The sequence below is a fragment of the Athene cunicularia genome (genome assembly GCF_003259725.1).
Source record: "Athene cunicularia isolate RWA chromosome 10 unlocalized genomic scaffold, athCun1 chr10_part1, whole genome shotgun sequence".
Taxonomy (NCBI): domain Eukaryota; kingdom Metazoa; phylum Chordata; class Aves; order Strigiformes; family Strigidae; genus Athene; species Athene cunicularia.
Genome location: NW_020799112.1, coordinates 8464652 through 8474925, shown reverse-complemented (window position 1 = coordinate 8474925; position 10274 = coordinate 8464652).

Below are 10274 nucleotides of genomic sequence, written 5' to 3'. Positions count from 1 at the left end.
TGGAAATGTCAGAAGCAAAATATTTTAGCATCTTCAAAAGGAAAATCCCTATTCAGGCTTTTCTTTTCAGGGAAAAGCTCTCAGCAGGTTTTGTACCGCATCCCTGGGGCTGCTGATGGCCCTTCCCACTCTGGACCCCTGGGTGCAGCCAGGCTGCTCCTGGCACCCACAATGCAGTCAGGGAGCTTGGAAATGTGGATTTGGGGGGGTCTTTGGGGGTGGGGGCAGGCAGGGGCAGGCTGGCTCCTGGCTCTGTTGCAGGAAGGGCAGAGCTGCCCTGCCAGCCCCCAGCACGTGTGTCCCTGCGTGTGGGTCCCCCAAATTTGGCCTGTTTGTGGGGACACGGTGACAGATGGGGGCCCCTATACACCCGCAGAGATTCCTGCCCCTGCTGAGCAGCCTGATTAGCAATCGAGATGCTGCTCTGCCCAGCTCCCGACATGCACTTCTGGGGAACCTTTTATTTAAAGTATTAGGCAGGTTATAAAAATGTCACTGATGATTTGCTCATGTTTTCTAAACTGTCGTTAAAAATTTATAGTCAGGACAAAATGCAAAAGGAGGAGGGAAAAAAAAACCAACCCAACCCTGCATGTTTTAAGCTGAGCCTCTCCATAAATTAAAGAGATTTGCTTTTGAGGGTGGTCCGCAGAGCTGCGTGCCAAAATTGTGTGTGTTCAAAGAGTGAGGATCATGAGGTTAAGTGTTAGGAAAGGGGAGGGGAAAAGCAACTTATTTAAGAAAGCGGTGTATAAAGCAGGCAGAGGTCCTTGCATCTGCCAGGGTGTCTGTGCAGTTTCTGGGCCAGAGAGCTGCTGAGGGGGTGGGACGCCGGCTAATCCCCGCTGCCCTGCCATTAGCATGCAAAGCTCTGGTCTCGCTTTGAGGAATTTTTGAGCTGCTTTTGGGGATTACGGGGGACGTCAGCCGGCGGGGGCTGCGGCATGGAGCTGCAGCGGGACACACGGCGCAGACCTGCGGAGCAGCACCGGGGCCGTTCCCACCCGGGCCGGGGTCTGGGGGACTCAGCAGGGGGGATGAAGACCTTTACAGAGAAAACTGCCCCTATTTCTGCTGCAAGAAGCAAGCCAGCTGTAAGGGAACACGGTTCCCATTTATAGACGGGGGTCAGACCGCTGTTGTCTCTCCAAGGACGAGCTTTCATGGTTTTTTTTACAAGCTGGGCAAGCTCAGGTCCTGTGCAGCCCTCGCAGAGCACAGCAGGGGCGGTTTGATGGCTCAGGAGAGCTCCTGGGCTGCATATTAGCAGGGACGCTTGCTCTGCCCTTCAAATGGCTCCTGTTCCTTGGAAGGGATTTATCAGAGCAGAGATAAATCTCATTAAAGCTGGGCAGGGGGGTGTAAGCTCTGTGTCTGAGTGCCGGCTGGTTTCAAAGGAGCATCGATGCTTTCGGGAGGAGCAGCAGCCTCCAGCACGGCCCAGCTGAAGCTCATCGGGAACCCCGTGGCCAGCAGCACGGCTTCCACCACGTTAGAGCTATCTCCCCTTCGTTCTTGCAATGCTACTAGGAAAAAACTGAAAAAGGAACCCCAAACCACCCAAGAGGCTCAAGTTTACCCCAGGGGAGAAGTGGGGGCTCACCCGCTGTGCTGAGGTTATCCCAGGGGCCAGCTGGGCGCTCCCCGGCAGGGACGGCAGCATGAGGGAGCCTGCGAGGGACTGCCCCAGATGTTGTTTCCACAGATGTTCTGAGCTCTCGGATACTGCGCAGAGCAAAGCAGCTGTGGGTGGGATTGAGTCAGCCCCAAGGAGGGCTTTGATGCCGACAAACTGGCTGCACTGCCTGGCCCTGCAGCCACGTCCCACCCCCCGGGCAGGGTGCCTCTGCCTTCCCCAGCCTCATGTGACCCCCAGCCCTCCATGGCAGCCGTGGAATGGCCACCCGCCACGGCACGAGCCACCCCGGGAACCAGAGCCGCTGTCTGGGCTGTAATTCTGCAGTTTGACCTTGCTGGCTTTGATCTTTATCTTTCTTTGAAACTTGGTGTTTTCAGAAATGTACTGACTCTTACAATTTTGCCTCCTACAGAAAAGCAAGCTGGAGGCAGATGGTGGCTTCGCCGTTTGTCCAGTGGTGATCAGGAGGGCACCACCGATGTCAGTGTGCTGTGCCATGCTGTGCCGTGCCATGCCATGCCTGTGGCCTTTCAAGGGCCAAGCAGAGACTTCCAGACCTGCTCTTGGCACAGTCTCCTCTCCTCAGCAACGGCCAGTCACCCTGTGCCCATTCCTGGCACCCTCAGCTTCCTGTGGTACCTGAGACCAAGTGACCCGCCACCGAGGGCAACTGGGACACCAAGGATGTGTCCCCACCTCGCTGGGATCAGAGCAACGAGCATTCATAAATACCACATCTCTCTACACGTTGTGGGCTCGCTGGCTCCCCCAGATAGGCTGTACTGGGGGATAATATATTTATCTGCAAGTAAGGTATAAGGCCACAAGTCCAAAGCTACAAATCCTCACAAGTGAGTATTAATGGATTATGCCTCCGCAATCCATTGCATGTTCTAGTTATACAACAAAAATTGGGATAATAAAACAGCTCTTAGTGTCAAAATGTAATTAAACTGCTTCAATACGCCTTGAGAACAGCACAGCTGCTTTGTGCTGCCATAAAGCATTTTTAAACTGCTGGGCCATTTGCTTGGGTGCCTAAATGAGAGCTCCTGGATTCAGCTGTGGCTCCCGCACCATGGCAGCAGTGGGGAGGTGAATGTCTCCGCCGAGAAATCAACTCCTGCATCTGTAAACGTGGGTCTCACCGTCCGGTGGGCAGCTGCCAAGAGCAGGGGCCAAGCCCAAGCCCTGCTCAGAGCTTTCCCCATGGCAAAGTTTCGGTCGCTGCCATGGGGAAGGTGTGGGTGTGCTGGAGGGGGGTCCACCGCACCCCACAACGTGCACTGGACAGGCTGCTGCCACTTATCCGCTTGCTGGTCGGAGGATAAATGCTGAGTGAACAAAACCAAGTCACTAGGCTCTTGTTTAGTACTTCTGGGGGATAAATGAACCGTTAATTAACCTCCCAGCAGAAGCTATCAAACCTGCACGCATGAAATACCAATTATCAGTCAGTCATGGTGTTAATTCTCATCAGCCTCAGCATCCCAGGTGTGTCTGGGGCCCACGGTGCAGCCCCCGGGAGTACCAGGAGGTGCTGCCCATGAGGCCCTGCAGTGTCCCCGGCCGAGGATGGTCATTCCAGCGAGTGTGGAAATGGTGCTTGTGTCACAGAGCAATGGCAGACAACGGGTCTGCCCAGAGGGGCTGCAGGCAAAGGGGGAGGGCGCATCCAGCTACCGAAAATCCCACCTGTTCCCTGGAGACTTCTCCCTGACAGGGACATGGTGACCTCAAGGGTCCCCAAGGCTGCCCCTCACCAGACGCTGATGCTGCAGAGTCCAGTCCCGCTGCCAAACCTCCTCGGAGGGAGCTGTAATTTGGTTTAAATTTTGAACCCTCAGCACACATGACCTCCCTCCCCAGTGCCCAAGGTACCACATGCAGGATGCCTGGGCTGAGCTGCCCTGTGCTCCTGTACCCTCCTGAGGCTGGAGCATCCCTGACTGCTGCCTGGGAAAAAGGGCTTTTCCCTGTGGCATGGCCTGTCCAGGGTTCAGGAATGATGGGATAATTATACCAGGTTGTGGGAGGCACCTTTCTCTCGCAGCCCTGGGGGACAGTCGCAACCCGGGGCTGCAGAGCAGAACATATATATATATATTTATATGTGTGTGTGTGCATGCACGTGCGCCTGTGCACGCAGTTACCTTTATCATCTCACCCATCTTCTCCCCAGGGGTGCTGGGGGTTTTGACTTTTATGTGTAACAATAAAAACTTTCATTGTAGCAAAACATTGGCTGGTCAAAATTAGACTAGTTAATTCCAGAGAATTGTTTCATCTCAGCTCAACAGTAATAATGAATCTTTTTTACAAGATGAATTGGTGAACAGCCAACTTCCTCCGGGGCAATTCCTGTATAGTGTTGATCCCACTGGAATTTACCTTGGGAAAAAAAAAAGGAAAAAAAAAAAAAAAAAAGAGAAAAGAAAAAGGTTTAAAACTATCAAATGCTACTATTCATAACAACATGTTATTTAGCTCAGCCATTTACTGACAGCGTACAGATGGAGCCAAGTCTTTTACAAAAAATGCTCACACAACACTTTTCTCCTAAGCCAGCCACAGCCTAAAAGAAATATTAGGTGCACACAAGCACATTATTATCCTCGCAGAAGCCAAGAAGTACGATGGGCACTCGCCGACTCCAGGGCTGCCTTTAAAAATTAATATGATCTTGGCCTCTACCTCAAAAATAAAAAGTGTTCATTCCCACTCGAAGGCTGCATTTTCAGCGGGCTTGGTGCTGCTGTGTCTCCCTTGGTCACTCCTTGAGACCCCAAATTTGCAGGATCGGTCCCTGGGGGTGCAGGGCTGGGCTCGGCCAAGTGGCTGAGCGCTTGGAAGGTATTTATCAGAAAAGAGATAAAGCTCATTAAAGTACTGCTGCACCCCCACCCCACCCCCCTTTGGGCAGCAGTGTTTTAATGACATTTTTGGAGACTTCTCAGACTTTAATCAGACTTTTCATGCATTTTGGGGCCAGGGGAGCATTCAGCGGCCACTCCATTCAAGGTGGTGGCAGCCAAGGCGGTGACATGTCGCCTGGCACCATGTCCCCTTTCTCTTCCTCCTGGGTTGCTTTGCAGGGGACAGGCACGGGACATGCCAGTACCCACCACAAATGGCCGTGACCGAGGCTGGCGACTCGGCTCTGCCAGCTCTGCGCCACGCTGCCAGCACGTCCACAAGGGTGGACGAGGGAGTTTGGGGAGGAATAGAGCAGCTGGGCAATCCAAAAAGCAGCTCTTCCCCCTTGGGAGCTGGCACCAGATCCTCGTCAGCACCCTCAGTGGGGCTGAGAGGAAGCAGAGCATCCCACCCCAGCCCACTGCCTGCATCCCACCTGTGGGAAACACTGGCCAGGGAAGGCTGGAGACCCCACGTCAATAGTAGCCCTCGCCCAGAGCTGCAGGGCCCCTCCAAGCCGTGGTGAGGCTCCAGGCTGAAGCTGGCCCTTCAGGAGTCACATAAGCACTGGCATGGAGTTGTCGGCTGTTTGCAGAGGGGCTTAGCTGGAGCCAGCGACTGTCCCAGGTCAACACTGGGATGTCCCCATCGGAGACAGCTTCCCTGGGCTGGGCTCAGGCTGTCCCCAACATGGGCCCTGATGCTTTTTTGCAAGGCTGGGGCAGTGAGTGAGGGCTGGCAGGGACGAGCCCCCACTAGGGGAGGCTCCCGGGGGTCCCTGCTGCTGTGGGTGGTGTGTGTCTTTTTTTTTTTTTTTTTTTTTTTTTTTTTTTTTTTTTTTTTTTTTTTCTGTTGTGGTGTTTGGGGTTTTTTTTTTGTGTTGGATTTGGTTTTGGGTTTGTGCTTTTTTTTTTTTTTTCAAGAGAGATTAAGCCAAATTAGTTTTTATCTGTTTCTGCAGTTTTCCGCTGGGATTCAGTGAAGCACCAGTGCCTGAGAACAGAAAAACGATAAACATCTAAACGCAGACACTCTGAGTACTGTTTTATCTCTGCCATTTGAAGTGATGACACCCTTCAACCAGATAAACAAAGCAACGAGGAGGGGCATGTTGTTAGATGGAGTGTGTAACGAACAGAATACTCCCTGCCACATTACAGACAATGGTAATGCACAATCATTCATTATAACTCAATTACAGTAATTAAAACTGGTGGGATGCAGAGGCAGAACAGACGAAGGGAGTAGTGCCAACAGAATTTACACTCCGTGTCATCAGCTAGCGATAACAACAGCTGATGGTGTCCCAGAGCCTCCTCCCGCCATCTGCTCCGAGAGCCGGCGACGAGGGATGGCACGAGGTGCCGCGGCAGCCGGGCGGAGGGCGGCTGGGGAGGGGGGAGGAAAGGGCTCTCGGCCCTCCCCGGCTGCCATGGGTGCTGTGCTGCAGGGGGGTGCTGCCCCTTGCACCCCAAAGGGTGAGCTGCCGCTGTGCCAAAGCAGGCACAGAGCCCGGGAAAGCGAGGGGGAAGGGGCCGCCTCGTTATCCTGCTCCCTGCAGCGCAAACTGCACGACTGCCTGGCTGGGGGGGCAGCCTGCAGCGGGCTGCTTTGCTCCTGGGGTGGGCACAGCACGGCACGGCATGGCATGGTTTAGCATGGCATTGCGTGGCATGGCATGGCATGCCATGGCACAGCACAACACAGCATGGATTAGCGCGGCATGGCATGGCACAGCATAATATTGCATAGCATGGCATGGCATAGCACGGTATGGCACAGTGTGGCTGAGTGTGGCGTAGCATGGCATGGCATGGCATGGCATGGCTTAGCATGGCACGGAAGAGCACTGCATGGCACGGCGCGGTTCTGCTACTCCAGCAGCATTGCCCAGTGCTGCTGTTTAGGGCCAAGACAAAGCTGGGGCAAAGCTGAATGGCCAGGGCCCCTTGGAGCAGACGTTCCAGGGGGTCCCTGTCTGCCTTCCCCGCTTGCCCAGAGCAGGGGACACATGTGATACACGTGCACCCCCCACCCCCCCAGCTGCGCAGGAGCCCCGCAGCAGTGCTGCCAGAGCCCTGGGTGCAGGGGGTGCATCAGGACCACCGGCACGGCAAAGCCTGAGCCCCCATCCTGCCCCTCCATCCGTTTGGTGTTTATGTCACGGCAAGATCCCAAACTCATCACCAGCACCTGCCCGCAGTAATTTGATAAATATTGGTTAACCAAAGCACAATTTGGACCAACTGCCACCCCAGAGAGCTGGGACGGGGAAGCAGTGCTCAGCCATAGACAGCTGCTGGAGGGGTAACAGCTACAGGGTGCACCCAAAAGGGTGACAATGGCTACAGGGTGCACTCAAAATGGTAAAAATGTCTATGGGGTGCACCCAAAAAGGTAAGAGCTGTGGGGTACACCTGAAGGAGTAACGGCTCAGATCTGATGCTCAGCAGCTGCTGGGATCAAATATCTCACGTGCCCCCATGTGAGCTCTTCCTTTGCAGGAGCCCGATGCTGGTGGTAAGGAAATCACTAATGAAAAGTGGGTAAAGCAGCCCAAAAGGCGCCATTTGCTGGGAATGCCAGGCCATGGCCCACCTGCAGCATGGCGCAGCCTCAGGGTGGGCGAGCACAGGGAGGAATCCTGGTGCCCTGCTGTGACTCCCACCCTGTTTGCCAGCCCTGATGTGTCACAGCAGCATCGGCCAAGGCTGAACTAAAAACGTGTTAAAAAAGAGCACTGTTATAAATATATAATTTAAAAAAATTAGTGCGTGAGGCTAGGAATTAATTATAAAGTTCGGGCTTTCGGCGCTTGGCTGATAGCATAAATGGGAATGGGAGAGACTGTGTGCAGCTTTAACACCTCCTCCGTCAGCACTTTCAGAGAGGTTGTAGTCAAACCAAATTAATTGCAAAGGGCAACAGTTTGCTGGGAACTGTTGAAAGCAGAAGCCGCAGTGGCTCGGGTGCCCGAAGGGGCAGCGCCGGGGGCTGCCGGCGGGGGGGGGATGCCAAGCCCCATCAAACCCTCCCACTCCCCTGCACCAGGCTCTCCAAAATCTTACAACAAAGGATTTCTTGCAATTTTTATCTTTTAATGGTCCCCTGTGTAAGCCCTCATTCCATCCAGCTTAAAATCAGATTTAAATGCACTCATAACCATTTACCACTGTACATTATCGGGAAACCAAGCAGTTAGAGTGCTGCTCCTGCTTTTTATTTCTCCCTCGCAGCAGGCTCTGTCATGTTCAATACATCATGGGGAAGCCCCCGTAGGATGGTACAGATGTCCTAGTTCAAGGAAAGTGCTTTGTCTCTGTCAGGGGCACCCGGGCCGAGAGCGCAGGAACGTGGGTGCTCATGGCCCCGGGGGCTTGGAGCTGCCCCACCCCATCCCTGAGCCCCAGCACCCTGCCTCAGCATCACCCCTGGGTGCAGGGTCACCTGCTCCCAGCCCTTGCTCCCCATCCCCAAGTCCTCACAGCAGAAAAAAAGGTGATGCTTTTGGGAAGAAAAAAATAAATTATGGGGTTTGGGGTTCTCTGGGGGCTCACTCACCCCAAGGGGGGATGTCTAGGGATCCCAGGTGAGAGGACACAGACAGTACCCCCCAAAATCACAAGCAGGGGAGAAGCTGGTGGTTGCAGGCGGCTGCTCCCCTCAGTCCTGCCCTCTCCTCATCCTCCGGGCAACCTCCACCGCCATCCCCAGGGGTACAGAAGTCCCTGGGAGGGGGGTCCTGAGCCCCCCGGCCCCACTGCACGGGAACAAGGGCCCCACGCTTGCTTTGATTAACAACTCAGTGCAGGTTTTCAGAGATCAAATGGTTTATAGACACTTTGCTTTCATTTGAGCTTCATTACATTTACTTTTTATTCTTTTTTTTTCTCTTTTTCTCCCTTTTTTACAAAAAACAGTTGTAGTTATTAACAGCTGTACATATTCTGCTACATACTTTGGTGTAAAGTTGAGAAGTCTGACTCAGTAACCCTCTGCCAGCTCCAGTACATGCAGTTCCTTTATTTTTTTTCTGTTTTTTTGGAGGAAAACGAAGCACCAACTTGCAAACCAGTGACCATGCGGGGTGCAAGCTGGGGGCGACCTTACTGCTGGAGGAGTTTGCCATGGGGGGCAGTTCAAGGCCCCCCCAGCCCTTTCCAACACCTCCCACCCATCAAGTCAAAGAGGGGGGATGCTCCAAGCACCACGGGCTTAGACACTGCGCCCAGGTTTGGGGGTGCAGGGGGATGGGCAGAGCCAACCCTGCACAGATCAGGGACTGAGCATGAGCCCCAAAACACACACGGGGCATCACTGAACCCCTAAGTAGGCGCCAGCGTGGGGTTGTCAGCACAGGGGGGGCATTTTTACAATCATGTTTTTGAGCCAAACTGTCCTTAAAAGCACTTTCCCTAAATGCAGTTTGAAGGAGCTTTTCCCTTCACTGGGTAATGAGTGCACAAGATCGATCCCTTCTCCCCCCACCCCAGCCAAGGCAGCAGGCACTGAGCACTAACACCCCGCACAGAGCGGAGACTGCTGGCCCAAGACATTCCCCTTGTTTTCCTTTTGAACAGAAAAGGGCCAAAAAATCTCAAACCCCTCCTACTTTGATGGGGAAAAAAAAATTTGAAAATTTCCCAGATGTCCTTCCAACCCCAATTTGTCTCTCCCCACCCCAGAGTGGCTGCTCAGAGGGAGGCAACGCCAACCGCGTGCCCCTGACCAGCCGGTACCGACCGCCTCCGCTTCATCCTCCTCTCCCCCACCTGTACTATCCACATATGTAAACCAGGCGGTTCTCATCTGAACCCTAAGCATTATTATTATTTTTGACCAGATTAAAATCAAAAATTAAAAAATAATCCATAAAAATGTAGTATAAAAATTCTCTTCCATATGCTACAATACAGGGTGAGCGCTTCTGCTACACAAATACTTTTATTTCCTGTTGGGGGGGTGTTTGTTGGGTTTTTTTTGTTTTTGTTTTACCCTTTAGTACAAAATGCTGAAACGCAGGCCTGTGCGGGGAGGGGGTTTTCTTCATCGGAACCTATATACCAGAAGACACAAGACCATACAGCCCACAGGACCCTACCAAAGCCAGCCCCTTCCCCCCACCACACACAAACCCTACTTGTTAGTAAACTTTGCTTTTAAAAAAACTGTATTTTAAAGGTTATCAATTCTAATTCTTTACTTTCATTTGAATACAAAACACATAAGTTGCTATTATCTTTCGTGGCTCCCTGAGCTGAATTTACTATGCTTTCTTTGAAATCACTCCTCATTGCTTCTGTCCGAAGACCAAGAAGGGCTTGCGCAGACGATCCCGCAGCGTGGGCTTCCCCTTTTCTTCAAACATACAAGCACAAAAAAATCCATATATAAAAAAAGGTGATTGTGTTGCTGATGTCCCGTCAGTAGCTGAGGATCCGATCGAGTCCCCCGCGGTCCCAGCAGCGTCCCACCATCACTAACACACCGAACAACGCACGGGTACGACAGTAGGAACAACTTTCACCAGTGGACATCTTTGCTCAGCCTGGTTACGCGCTGCACGGCAAAGTCACGTCCCAACGGACGCTTTGGGGGTTGGGGGGGGGTTTAAGGAAAAAAAAAAAATAAAAAATTGCCACCACCAAAACCATCAGTGGAATACAATTACAGCAGACAAAAAATACACAACTAGTGTACCGGGAGGGGTCCCCCACCC